Below are 14573 nucleotides of genomic sequence, written 5' to 3'. Positions count from 1 at the left end.
ATTTAATCTGTTGATTAGCGTACAATTGTGAATATAAAAAGCGTGAAACTAACGTGTGTAACAAATTTGTTTGTTAATGGATAAGTGTTGGCTCAGTGGCTTTTGCATGCAGAATTGGTAAGGTCAATCACTCCGTATAAAACACGTATGCTAATCTGCCAAATTGTTCATGATAGTGTTTGCTCTACGTATTGCTCATTTGCTCTTTATTGTATACATAATATGGTATCGTTATTTTCGTGCTTTACGCTTCATATATTATTTCAGACAAAAAAAAGGTGTGGGCTCCCCGTCAGCCAATATCACGCCCTCTTAAGCTACCCTAATTCACCCTCGGTAAAGTATGTTGTATACTTAGAAGGTCCATTCGACCGACTAGGCCTTACACATATTTTCCACCTCATGACGTCGCGTTTTGGCAACTCGTCTGGTCCATATGACTGGGGGAGCACAAAAGCGAGAGATACCCTCGGGTATTTTAATGTTGTGAGTACCCAATTTCCTACCCACAAACCTAACCATAGAGCCCGTAGAACCTTTGATTAGGATCATGCGTGCATTATTCCCTGTTTGTAATCTTGTAGCTTTCGTGCCGTTGCATGAGTCATAATTGCGTGATGTAGTTAATATAACTCAGTTTGTTGCGTCAAAAAATGGTACTTCATTAGTGTCATTCAAACAAGCATCTGCATCTAGATACTAACTTGTACATTAATTAGCCTTAACTTATACCATCATAGGACATTACATAGGTTTTGCATTTAGCTAGTTCATAGGCCAGTCCGTCATTCTGTCCGTCGGTCCTGCACACTAAAAAAAACAAACAAAAAACAAACAAAAAAAAAAACAAACAAAAAAAAAAGGTAGTTTAATATGCATTTGCACTCACTAGCCTTACCCACTTCCTGTTTCATCTCATAAGTATCTGCACATATATCTCTGAGCATCAGCATATAGTAGTATGTATAGTAGTATTGAAGCGTCTGCATCATAGTCCGTCAAGTCCTGCACGTGTCAAATATTAGTGTTAGATTACATGCGACACTCAGTCCATTTAAGCATTTAGTATAGGCAGTTCGACGCACGCACTTCACATAGTAAATTTCATTCTTAGACAGTGTCTCATATAGAGCATGCATTACCTTACTAATCGTATCTAGGCTGTTTTCCTATGAGCATTTGCATATAGTACCATCCTCTGCATAACCCAGTCCAATGCGTCCTCAATAGAACCTCAGGATCAGCATGTCAAAAAAAATTTACTAGATACTTGCATTTAGATTTCACCTAGCATGAGATAAATAAGTTTCTTCATTATAGGGAGTCCTGCATCTCCTTCGCCATATTACTCCATACTAGTCATGTCTCCTATAAAGAAAATAAAATCATTTTCTAAAAGCTAAGTCATGATCTGTGATAGGGAGGAGTAAACAAGACCTTAATTTTAATAGCCACTCTAGCTTGGGAACAAAAGAAGGGTACAGAAAGACTAGACAATACCCCTAACTCACATGTAGTTTCCATCAAAATTTGCTTAAATTAGGACCATTCAAGTCCTTTCTCAGTTGCATACTTGCATATGTATAAAAAAAAACTAAGAGTGAGAACAAACATGTCAATAGAACAAGAAAATTCACTCTTGTAGTCATATAATCTCATATGAGTGTTCCTGACATTACCTAATAAAAAACTAGTTTACAAGTGTCTAATTAGCATAGGACCATCCTAGTCCTCTATGAGTTAAATAAAAATGAAACAACGAGTATATGTCATTTTTATTAGTCACTTGTTCTACTTTTTACCCTTAACTAGTAGAATAGACTTGAAATACTTTAGGGCGTATGTCTTTAATCAATCGACCTCTTAGAGTCAGCCTGAACGAGGGCATGCATTTGACCATCTTTTCCATCTCTTGTGGTGTGATAATTCCTTGACCGCCGTGTCTCTAGGTGACCTATAGGTTTGGAGACTCAATCTTTCTACTCGATTTGTCAATTTTGCATATTTCAAAGGACTACCACATTTGTCAATTTCCCAAATAAGCACAAATTGCTTTCTGCCAAATTTGTCAATTTTCTATATCTTAATTGACTACCATATGAGCACAAACTCATACAATCGAAAATTTTAGCAAATCTTATCACCCATTCTCATTAATATTAGAAAATTAGCTTGCCCAAGAGTCAAAAGTCTCAAAAGACGGTCATGTTGCAAACAAAAAGAAATCGTAGTCAAAACAAGTTAATCCTATTCCAGGAGTTCAATATCTAAATTCTAACTCACCGTAGCTCATCTGTATTTTGCAATGAATGAGCAATCCACAATTATGTTCAAAGAGAACATTATTCATATCATCATGTGATCACCAATTTGTCACCGCCAATAATTTACAAAGCTTAACATTTCACTGTAGAATACGGCCATTCAAGTCCACTGACAGAAGTCTCAAAAAGTCAAAGACAAAAAAAAGTATGATCTCTAAGAGATACAAATCCAGGTCAAAAGTCTCAACAATTCACAAGACAAAAAATTGTAGCCAAAGTTGCAATTAAATCCAATGTCAAAAGTCTCAAAAATTCACAAGGCAAAAAAAAACAACTCTAGTCCAAATTTGCAATCAAATTGCAGAGTAGTCATTTTCCCTTACTCAGACGAGTCGATTCACAGTTACATTGTCTCCACTCTCCATTCCTCTTGGAACGATCCTTTCATTCATCTAGGTGAGTGAGAGAGGCACACAGGTCTCCAGTGTCTTCTAACACCATAGAATCTTCTACTCCATTCCATTTATCACCCTCGTTTAGCATCTAAGAATTCGGTGGATGTACACTACACTTATACGGTCACAAAAGTATTTTATTTCTATAGTATTAGTTTTGCTTAATTAGTCGAGCTTGTTACTATAAAGAAGGCAAAACTCATTTTACAATATAAATCTCAAATTCCAAGGTGAGGAAAAAATTCATAGGTAAAAAAAAAAGTGGCACAACCACGACCCACACCAGGTCAAAGAAAAAAAAAGACTGAAGAAAATACCTGAACAGGGGGCTACCACAAAATATAGAGTGAAGAGTCAGTTAAGACCAAGTTAAGACCGGGGGCATAGGGAAACACTCGTTGTATATGTTTGACCACATTTAGACGACAGAGCTGACAAAAAAAGTTAAGGACTTGCAAAGCGATGACGGTTCAATAGGCACAACACCTAAGCAGCTAGGACTAGAGTACTCTGTTCCTTTCCCAGATCATGCAGTAGCGCGTTTTTGGTAAAAAAAAATTAACAGGACTAGAAATGAGATGTGTCATGTGTCTATGATCTATTTTAGAAAGAATGCATTGTCAATTGGCTAGTGTAGTCTTTGTTGTCGTAAGTAAGTGAGCATCATGCATCAGCATATTATCATTAGCATTGTCAGCATACTATTTATACATCATCAATATCATAAATCGTCTGCATTAATGTCGTAATCGCGCTATCAGTCCAGTCGTATCATCAAGCACACAACTTGATTTAGAGATAAAAATAAAAAAATAAAAAAGGAGCATAACTTCAATTCAATCATATTATCAGTCAAGCACACACCTTGATTCATAAGACCAGTAAGGAAATGGTAAACTTGGTTTTAGTATCACAATCGCACTATCAGTTCGGTCTCATTATCAAGCACACTACTTGATTCGCGAGACACCAGTAAAATTATCAGTTCAGTCATCAAGCATACGACTTGACCAGTGAAAATACGGAACGAAAAAAAGAAGCATGAATTTGAAGTCAGTCAAGAGACAGAATGCTTACGATCTGATTTGGAGCTTGAAGGCAAGAATGGAAATCCGATCAAAATCACAGCCAAGAGGCTCAACGGTGCTCCATTATCAGTCACTTAGACATCAATCAATCGCTCCAATTGACGGCTACGGCTGCATAACTGCGCTGATTTAATTCTGTCCCAGGAGTCAGCAGGATTAACCACTGACGGTGCTCCTTTACCAGTCAGCCAATCTAGCGCTCAAAGAATAGTTATAACGGCACAACTGGCGCAAACCACGCCAAACTCCATCCCACATCAGAAGACAAAAGATTCGACTGTGCTCCATCAGCAGTCATCCGGTCGCTAATCGGGGCTCAAATTGCGGCACACCTCCGCTTATTTCACTCTATCTCAGGAGCTAGCAGAATCGACAATCGTCAGTGCTCCTTCATCAGTCGACTCGTCATTCTATTGCTCAAACGATGGCTACAACGGCACAGCTGTTGTCGATCGTGTCCCATATCAGGATAGTATATTTGAGAAATCATTTAAAGAATATAAATTCGGAATCAATCGACAAAAAAAAAGAAGCACTTACTTCGATCGTGCTCCATCATCAGTCACCCGGTCGCCAATCGGGGGCTCAAACAACAGCTATGGCGGCAGAAAACCGCTAATCGCATCCCATATCAGGAGCGAGCAGTCACCTCATCACCAGTACAGAGCTGGGATAATGGCTATGGCGGCATAGACGCTGATCTTCGAGGACGATTGGGCTTTAACGCTCTGAGCAACAATGGATGAATTAGGAAAAAAAAATCAAATCAAAGAAGAGGACGATTTACTGGATTTCTGATGAAATGAAGAAATTGCAAGTTCAATTGAAGAAAAGGGGAAAGTAAAAGTTTGGTTAGTTGAATGAAGATGAAAGAAGCAAAATGAAATTCATCTTCCCTGAACTTTGGGGAGTATTCAATGAATACGTCACTTCAAGTCAACACCATTGGCCTACCTCAACTTCTCAACCTGTCTTTTAATTAAGCATGTTTAACGCACTCGGTTTTAAACCCGCTCTTGTAAAACGAAATTTTACACCTCTCTATTTTGTGAAATAAAACTTTCGCAATCAACCAGCCCATTTCGTGAAATAAATTTTTACGATTTTCAAATCATTTGGTCTGCAGGCCCTAACATGCATTTTAAGTTCTTAAAATAAAATTTTCTGAACTTGCCCTTTTTGCGAAATAAAATTTTGCAATTTTCAAATCTATCGGTCGGCGGGCTCTAACACGCATCTAAGTTTGTAAAATAAAATTTTACGATCTTATCCATCCTTTTTTCAAAATAAAATTTTTGAAATACCTTGGTCGGCGGGCTCTGACACGCGTCCTAGTTCATAAAATCAAATTTTGTGTTCTAATCCAGCTTCGTTCACCTGCGAAGTTAAGCAAATCCGGTTTCGTTCACCTGCGAAGCTAAGCAATCTCATTCCGTTCACCTGCGGAATAATCCAGCTTTGTTCACCTGCAAAGCAATCCAGTTTCGTTCACCTGCGAAACTAAGCAATCTAGTTCCGTTCACCTGCGGAATAGTTTATAAATCCAGTCTCGTTCACCTGCGAGACTAAGCAAAATCGTTTTCGTTCACTGCGAAACTAAGCGATCAGCCCGTTCACTGCGGAGCTAAGCAAAATCCGATTTTGTTCACCTGCAAAACTAAGAAGAATCCTTTGTGTGGGCGCCCGACACGCATTTGAGCTTGTGAAATCAGATTTTGCGGGTTCACTCTTAAGTAAAACAAAGTTTTCTTCTACTGAGATCCAGGGCACAAGCCTAAACAAAGTTTGGCTACACAAGATTCCAAAAGCCTAAACAAAGTTTGGCCGGATCCAGATTCCACTACTCCGGCGGGTAATGTAAGAGGCCCAGACGCGTTTTTATCCTTTATCCGTCCCCGACGGGACTACTTTGACCTTCGTCTTACCTCGGACTCGGTCAAAGTGGGGGCTTCTGTAGACACCTCAAAATGTCTACCTAGCCTTACGGGTACCCAATGATGAGGCTAAAATTAAATGACTAAATGAAAATTGACAATGTTATAATTAAAGGCTCTTTACGCTTATTTTCCGAGAAACCACTCATAATGGCACATAACCATCATGAAGCCCACTTTTTCCTTCGATATATTATACCTTTAAAATAAATTATGCGGGTTTATATAAATTGAATTACCGTTCAAAAATGGTGTTTATTGGCATAAAACCAATAAAGTCCGAAATATTACCCGACTATACTTAAATTTACGAACAAATAAAAGTGACGTCCGTAAAGCTACACGCCAATCCAACACAAATTGATTAATTGAAGGACAATTTTGTGGATCTAGCTGTAAGAAAGCTTGGAAAAAGATAAAAATAAAAAGACAACGTGTTTGATTAAGAGTAGAGAGCATTAATACAAGTCCAAGTCAAATTCTTTCAATGAATTCCACATCTGGACGAATTACGTACCATGCGTATAAATACCACCTCCTTGATATCACAGAGGAGAGGACGGAACACAAATATTCCAGAGGACGAAGCACAAAATTAATACCGATAGCCAAGATCAAACCAGTCCCATATTCTATACTCATACAAATTAATCTTAAATATACTATCCAGGTTTAAAATCAAATCATTCAAATAAATCATCCGGGTTCATATAAAAGATAAGAAATTAATAATTAATTAAAGTGAAATTCATTCATAATAACATCCACATAAACCGAGAGGGTCAGGATTCAAATAAGTTTTTTCTTTACTCGTTTTTATTCAAATCTTTTATTTTACCTTTTATTTATTTTCTCTATTTTATTGTATTTACTAACCTAGTTAATTTGTTTTTGTAAATAATTGTATAAGTTTGTTACTAACTTTCTTTTCTTTGTCTTATTTTCGTCAAATATATAATATTACAAATAAATAGTAGAGGCCGTCAGTTTGACGGGCGATCCGGGTGCCTAACACCTTCCCTGATCGTACCTTTACCCCCGAATCCGCAATCTTTGGTTTAGGCCGGAGTGACGGATCAGTCCCCATTCCAGGGATCAAAAGGGGCATTTTCCGTTAAAATATTTTTGTATGTTTTTTTATAAAACCTACTGGCGACTCTATATTATTTACATATTTTTAAAAAGGAGATTTTTTCAGGAATCTCACAGCCCTAAAACAAGATTTGATGACTAAATTGTTTACCTTTGCTATTAGAACATGATTAGCATATGAAACAATAAACATGATTAATTCATATGCCAAAAACTATATAGCAAAAACAATCTATTTATCATAAACATGACGATTCCATTTAATTTTAACTTAATCTGCATTAAATCAAAAACTACCAGTTCTTCATATGATAATTTTAACTGATTATAAACTATAATATGAAAAATAAAATGGAAAAATATCATCAAACTAAACGAAAAAAACGGCAGGAAAAACGGCACAAAAAAAATTTTCGAACCAAAAATTCGAAACCCTAATTTTTTTTTTTTTCGAAAATCCTATTGTTCACATACAAATTTTATGAAAATCATCAAAATTAAAATCGTAGCCTATTGCTCCGATACCACTTGTGGGAAATAAATCTGTATACTTCCCTTAAACTAGAAGGATTATAACGATTTAATAAAGATGATATAAGGTCATAAAATAAAATACATAAACATAAGTAAAAAGATTTAGAATTAACCTTCGGTCCTAGCAAATATGGCCTAAGAACGCCTATTAGTTGCACCCAAGACGATCTGAGATATGCCCTTTGATTATGCTAGAAATCAATCTAAAATTTTCTGTAAAATTTAATTGTCTTTGTGTTCTTGTGATGAGAAAGAGGAGGCTAGGTCAAGAAAAAGCATTATGGTAGAAATAATTCTCTCCCTTTCTTTTTATACAGACCGAAACTTGAAGTCAATTAGGAAAGATAAAAATCTCCTAATATTCGGCCAAGCTGACCGAAATAAGGAGTAAAATTCTCGTTATTTTTGGTCTTTCCAAAAATATATAATATGTGTTGAATTGCCATCTAGTGAGGATCGAACCCATGACCTCTTGGTATGTGTACCCTCACTATTACCACTATGACACATTCAGCTTGTTGATATTAAATACAACTGATTATATTTAATTACGAATTAACAGATTAATTCGTCCAAGCTAACATTATATATATTTAATTAAATATAACTTATTATATTTAATTTACGAATTGACAGTTAATTCGTCTCAACTTAATATTATTTAATTTTATTAAATAATTATCTCATCAACACATTGACTAACTTTTTAGTCATTTTGGGCATCAATGTAATTATATTTCTATAACCACATTTCTCAAACACGTCCTATAGGTGTGACCTTTAGGGACCAGTTGATCACCGTCATCTGTATGATAATAACGTCAAACTTTCTAGCAAGCCAACCGTTATTAGGTAAACGTTAATCAACTGATTAAATATACGAAGTATACCCTTGTGAACCTGTAAGAGATTTACAAATGTTATCACACTAATTTGTGGAGGACACCAGCTCCAACATAGCCTCATGTTAAAAATTTAACCATTTTAAAAACATCAACTCTCCTATAAAACCGTCCTATAACATAGGACCCATCCTATAACATAGGACGAGCCCAATAAGAGTAATAAGCCCAAATTTAATATTACAAGTTACAATAAAAACAAAAGAAAAATAAAATAAAAGACTTCTAATCCTAGCCAACAAACACACGACAAACAACCGCCTCGGTAACTATTGCAGTCCTTCTCCCCGCCATCTCCACCACCACCGCCCCTCTGACGTGTTCACGACCCACTTGCTCTCTTTTCCATGAACCAATGGTACAACAAGAAAAACGCCGACGAAGTCACCAAATGCCGATTTTGGATTTGAAACTTGAAGTTTCAGATTTCAGTAAATACATCTAACTTTTTGATAACTATTCTCTCGATTTGAATAATCAAAATGTTTTAGATTGACAACTTTGATTTTTAGATTAGGAACATGGGTTTTTAATTTTTAAAATACTCATCCATGGTTTATGATTTAACCCAAAAATTGGTTTACTTATCTGGCTCATAAATTTATTTTAACAACCAAGATTTTTAACTTCAAAACTAACAATTTTAGTATTGAATTTTTCATATATTAACTACTAATCTTTTATTGATGTTATTATTTGCGAATAACTTGACCCATACTACGTATAACCAAAACTATAAATCGTTTTTATTACTTTCATGACAAAAAAAATTGAGAGAATTTATAAATTGGATTCATTAGCTTTGTGGTATAAAAAATATTTTATTTAGAAATACATTTCACCACATTACTCAATTCTCTGGGATTAATTTTCAGTTTTAATTTTTTTTCTCAGAACAAAATACAATGATGAGAAAAATGAACAATTAATGAGATACCGCTATTATTTAAATATCTTACTAAAAATAAAAAATAATTGTTATAAGATATTATTGTGTAATAATGTTATGGATGTCCATAAGTCACAATCATTATGGATGTTCATAAATGTAGAGTTAACTAGGTGTCCTTTTACCTTTCTATTGCATAACTCTCATTTGTATACATGTATATATACCTTATTGTGATAATAAGAAGTAGACAACTCTCTACCATCTCTCACTCTCCTTCTCTAATCTCTACATTATATAACACGTTATCAGCACGGTCTATCATCCAATCCCGCTAAGGGCTTGTTTATGGAAGAATTATTTGATTTTATTTCCTTATATTCGATCTTCTTTATAAATCTACGGTTTAATCTATCATATTATTTTATTCCGCTAATCAAGATCTGATAATCAGAAAGTTCGTATCAGATCTTATTATTTTATTTCGCTAATCAAGGTATGTTTCCGTTATACTCCGTAATTTTTATTAAAATCTGATTAGTCAATTATTTTATTTGACTAAACGGTGATATTAAATTATTTGATGGAGTACGATATTGGCAATTCAAGTTAATATTTGTATAAAATTGGTAAGCCGTCTTTTATATGACTACACGTTGGTATCAAGTTGAAAGTTTGTATCAATTTTCGTGTCTTGCTAGCATTTTATGTATCAGGATTTTTCATTTACAAATGTTTTTGGCGTATTTGATAAGTCGGTAGTCTCTATCCCTACTTTTTATTTCTCAAATTTCTCATATTGGTTCTCTATTTAATGAACAAAATCATCACCAACGATTTGTTTTTTCTTAATACAAAGGATTAACAGTCACAATGAGTCAGACTCCATATTATGATTTAATTTATTTAAAATACATATGCCATGCGTCGTTCATAATTATCCATGTCATTCAAGATATATTTGATTGAGTTGTACCCTTTAACATTCCATCGGATGAATGCATTAATTTTCTAATAAAATTAATCGTCAAACTTATACGTTACTCCATATCCTCCCAGATGTATATATACGGATAGATCTTTCATGATAGAATTTCTCACTTATCCTATTGTTCATCATAATGTTTACATGTTCGATGAGAATTTCTATCCCTAATCACCCCTTTGCGTTTGTTACAATAATTATTGAAACTTGACGGTGGATTTAATATTCTCTGTTAACTAGCATTATGTGATAATAAATTTGATATATATCTAACTAACGTACGTTTATCACAAACTTTTATTATATATATGTGCTCATAAATCTTGTGTACGGGTTATTAGATCATATACTACTAGTCTTAAACCCGTGCAAATTGCACGGGTTGCCTTTTCAAGTTTCGTTATAATTAAATAGTCTAAAAATAATGACTATGTTTTATACAAACTATACACGAAACTCTAATATTATGTCGCTTTATAGTATAAAGCTTTTGTAAAAATACGAAGCTTTCTAGCTTTACCATTATGAATGTTCTATTTTAGATATGAACTTATTGTTATCGTAAATAAGAATATTCAAACCTTGAAGTAACCGAATTTGATTTCAAAGAGTTGGATAAGTGATATTAACAATACACGTGATGATATTGTGGTGAATAAGCCTTGGCTTTGACTGATCATGGGTGTGCTTCAAATTAAAATCCATAAAAATTAATCGGCTTGTTAAATTTCATAACATAAAAGATTTTTAAACATATATAGTTTTAAAGTTATATTATAAATTAGGATAGAGTATGTCTACTTTCGTTACCGCTAAGGATAAAAAAATACACGTTTATTGAAGTGATATCATCAAATGTGTAAATAATTAAAATCACAGTGTGCAACAACTTTTTTATTTCGAAACATTATATGTTTATGTGGTTTTTTCATCCAAGCTTGTAGTTTCATCATCTTAGATTTAATCTATATTTAAGAGTCGTCATAACCTTAGTGATTAAATTGTTACTTCGCTCGACTATGAGAGCGCACTTTATTTACTATCGTTTCCAACCCTTAAACCTCGTTGGATGAATAGTCATAGCGATATAGGTCGTGAAATTTCAATAAACTTGTACACCGTCTATGAACTTCTGAACATATACATTTTGGTCTATATAAAAATAGTGTTAACTAAGCCTAATATAGTAGACAAAATTATTAAGCAAGTACTTGAGACATATAAATAAGGACATATTGTATACGGGATACTTGAAACCATGGTGTTTATATGAGCATTTTAATTTTAGTCATTACTTTTCGATATGTTGCTCTCACTTTGTTCTTTTTAATCACATATTATTACTTAAAACGGACATATTCCTCTTAACCTTAAGAGTTAAGACGGGTTAAATATTACTCATAAAACAAAAACAAAAGCATTGAGATTAGCAAAATGTTTGTCCTATCTATATAAACGGTGTGTTATTTAACCTGTTTTATTTTTAAGATTTAACCAACCCGTCTTAAAGAAGACTTATAAAATGGGTCATAACTCATAAGTGTTCAAGGACTTGGCACATAAAACAAAGATACTCCTAAACAAACATATTGAAAACGGTTTGGTGCATTACTAATTTTTCCTAAACAAACCTTACAAACAAAGCTTAACTCATACAATACTAACAAAGAGCCCATTTCACAAAACATACAAAAATATCCATATAAATGAGAATTAAGTCAAAACCCACTCTACTAATCCATTTAAACACTACCATACATATCCACTAGTTTTATACCCGCGCAGAAAATGCGCGGGTTACGCAGGTTACTTTTTAAAAATGCAAGCGACATATATATTTATATTATATAAGTATATAACTATACCGGCCGATTCTAGGTTTTATTTTTCACAATCAAAGAATAATAGTAGAATCGAGGAAATACTACGTTTATCTAGAGGTGGCAATCATTGACACGACCCGACACGAAGTTAATTAGCAGGTTAGGGTTAAGATTTTTGACCATTTAAGTAATTTGGTTGACACGGACACGACATGAAACTTAAATGGGTCGGGCTAGGGTTGAAACTCTTTTGACACGAATCCGACACGAATAACCCATTTATTTAAAAGTGTCATAATATATTTGGGTCGAGTCAATAATTCAAGCAAACAACTTAAAAATATGCATTTTCATTTATCATTTTTGGGATAATATGGCTATAAAGCTTAATTTATTTTATTAGTTTATTGGGTTAAGCTGGTTAATTGGGTTAAAAATGACATGCTTAAAGATAAATGGGTTAAACAGATCGGGTTGGGTTATAGAAAAATTAAATGGGTTGGGTTAGGGTTGAAAAAAATGACTCGTTTATGTAATTGGGTTGGGTTAGGGTTGGGATAGTGGTAACCCGTTTAAAGTTTACACGAACACGAACATAACACGACACAGCCTGTTTGCTAGGTCTACGTTTATCACTTAAGAAACTCATGGGTCATGGTTTGCATAATAGAGACCATAAATAGGGATCATATTTCGCTCCGTACCCATCTAACCACTCAAAATTATCCATCAAACTCCATACAATGTAGGCTTTTATTTTTCCCCTGGAGTACCGTCAATCTGTCACCTTCTTAACCTCTTTCACTCTTTTTTTTTTTAATAAAAAAACCCTTTCATTCTTTCCCTCAATCTCCCTTTAAACTCATCTACAACTCCGCCGCCTACCTTCATACTTACCTCCATTCGACCAAAAAACACAACCAGCAATCCACCACAACCACACTCAATAAATCACCAGCACCTCCATATATTTATACAATTTTATCAATATTATTTAGATTAATGCTTGCATGCCTCATTTAATTGCTAATTACTGGCTAGATATGCAAGAGGAAGAGTATTTTCTTCCTTATTTTTCTATACAACTTCATCAATATGCAATTTCGTCAAATGTCATCTCAATTTTTTCCCCTTATTTTTGTAATATATATGTATTTTTTTTCCAAGTTTAATTTATGTGTAAATTTTTTTTCAAGTTTAATTTTAGTATATACAAATTTTCGTTGATTTAAAAATCGATATTCAAAGCAATATGGTATTTTTATGAACACAATTTTTAGATCCACTCATTTTAATGATGGTTAAGATCTTTTTTATAGAATGTTCATAACAAATTATTTTGAGTATAATTTTAACGGAATGCTCTAGAATCTACTCCACAGGATAGATCTCAACTTTAGATTAAAAAATTAATACCGTATTTATTAACATTTTTTTTTTGAAAACTCCCTTATTCAAAAATATTACTTAGCTCTTGGATATTCCGAAAATTTATTATTATTTTGTATGGTTTGTATTATACTGTAGTTGAAATCTCTTGAATCATGAGAAAGTGACTATTTAGGGGAGAGAGTAATTAATTCTTCTCACGAACGTGGGGTAAGAATTTTTTTTTTTACTTTTTCAATCCCCAAAAATAAGGAGCCAATAGAAATTGCCTAAAGAACTCAGCTTTTATACTATGTAGATAAGCGGGCTTGCCTCACCCTAATTACTGAACCCTAAAACCATATCCCTCTAATCCTCTATGCTTCAGTGTATTCCCACCGTCACTGTCCTCTTCAAGGAAATTAAAAACCTTAAAAAAAATTATGTTCTACATCGTCACTCTTATGTTTCTCTCTTTCGTACCATTCACCATATAAATCAAATCCCTCACTTCAAATCCGCCCTTCAAATTTAATTCAAACCTCATATGGTAATATTTGCAGTTAATTATCGAAAGTAGTTCTTCATGATAAAAAAAGATCGAGTTTTAGTATTTTACTCTATTGCTTTTTAAATTTTTCATATATTCTTTTTGTTGCATGCAGTATTTTTTTTTCAGTATTTTACTTTTTTTTTTTCTTATTTCAAATTATTTTTTCACCAATATTCAATTATTTTTCTAATTTTAATTTAATTTTATTTTTCTAGTATTTTGTTCATTGTAAATAATTTAAACATATATTTTTCTATATATTAAATATTTTTCTACTTCGTATTATTTTTTGTTCACAATATATATGTAAATAAAATTTTTTTATGGCCCATAATGTTATTTCATGCAAATAAGATTTTTTTTAAAAAAAAAATGGATGTCATATATGGATTTTTCACTATAATCTTATTTTGCCGACAATAATTTTTCACTAATATAGTTTTGTTTATAATAATTTTGTTTCACAATTTTAACAGCCGCCAACTTCCATTACTTTGATTATACGAAATATATGGGATAAGATTTGTTGATTGGATTATTTTCAGCATCATATTTCATATGATAATTTTTTGTTTTCACAAAATGTTATACTATTAGTTGTAATAATATTGCTGAAATTATAGTAACAATAGGTCTTGGTATAGACGGGTGGGGCGAACAGACGGGTAAAGACCTCTAATAAAATG

At 33.3% G+C, this 14573-nt stretch overlaps 1 long non-coding RNA gene across 2 annotated transcripts; it reads right to left on the bottom strand.

The window, feature by feature from the left end:
- Positions 1–687: 687 nt before the first annotated feature.
- Positions 688–4821, bottom strand: LOC141633936 (uncharacterized). 2 transcript variants are annotated; one of them, XR_012538707.1, is made up of 4 exons: positions 4348–4821; positions 3037–4249; positions 1143–1368; positions 688–1005 (listed from the first exon to the last, which is right to left on the bottom strand). It is a non-coding gene; the product is annotated as an uncharacterized LOC141633936 (long non-coding RNA). The 2 variants fall into 2 exon arrangements; XR_012538708.1 differs by lacking the exon at positions 1143–1368 and having other exon boundaries at positions 3797–4249; positions 4348–4801.
- Between the last annotated feature and the right edge of the window lie 9752 nt (positions 4822–14573).

Source organism: Silene latifolia, chromosome Y (genome assembly GCF_048544455.1).
Source record: "Silene latifolia isolate original U9 population chromosome Y, ASM4854445v1, whole genome shotgun sequence".
NCBI lineage: Eukaryota > Viridiplantae > Streptophyta > Magnoliopsida > Caryophyllales > Caryophyllaceae > Silene > Silene latifolia.
This window is presented reverse-complemented; position numbering and strand designations above follow the sequence as displayed.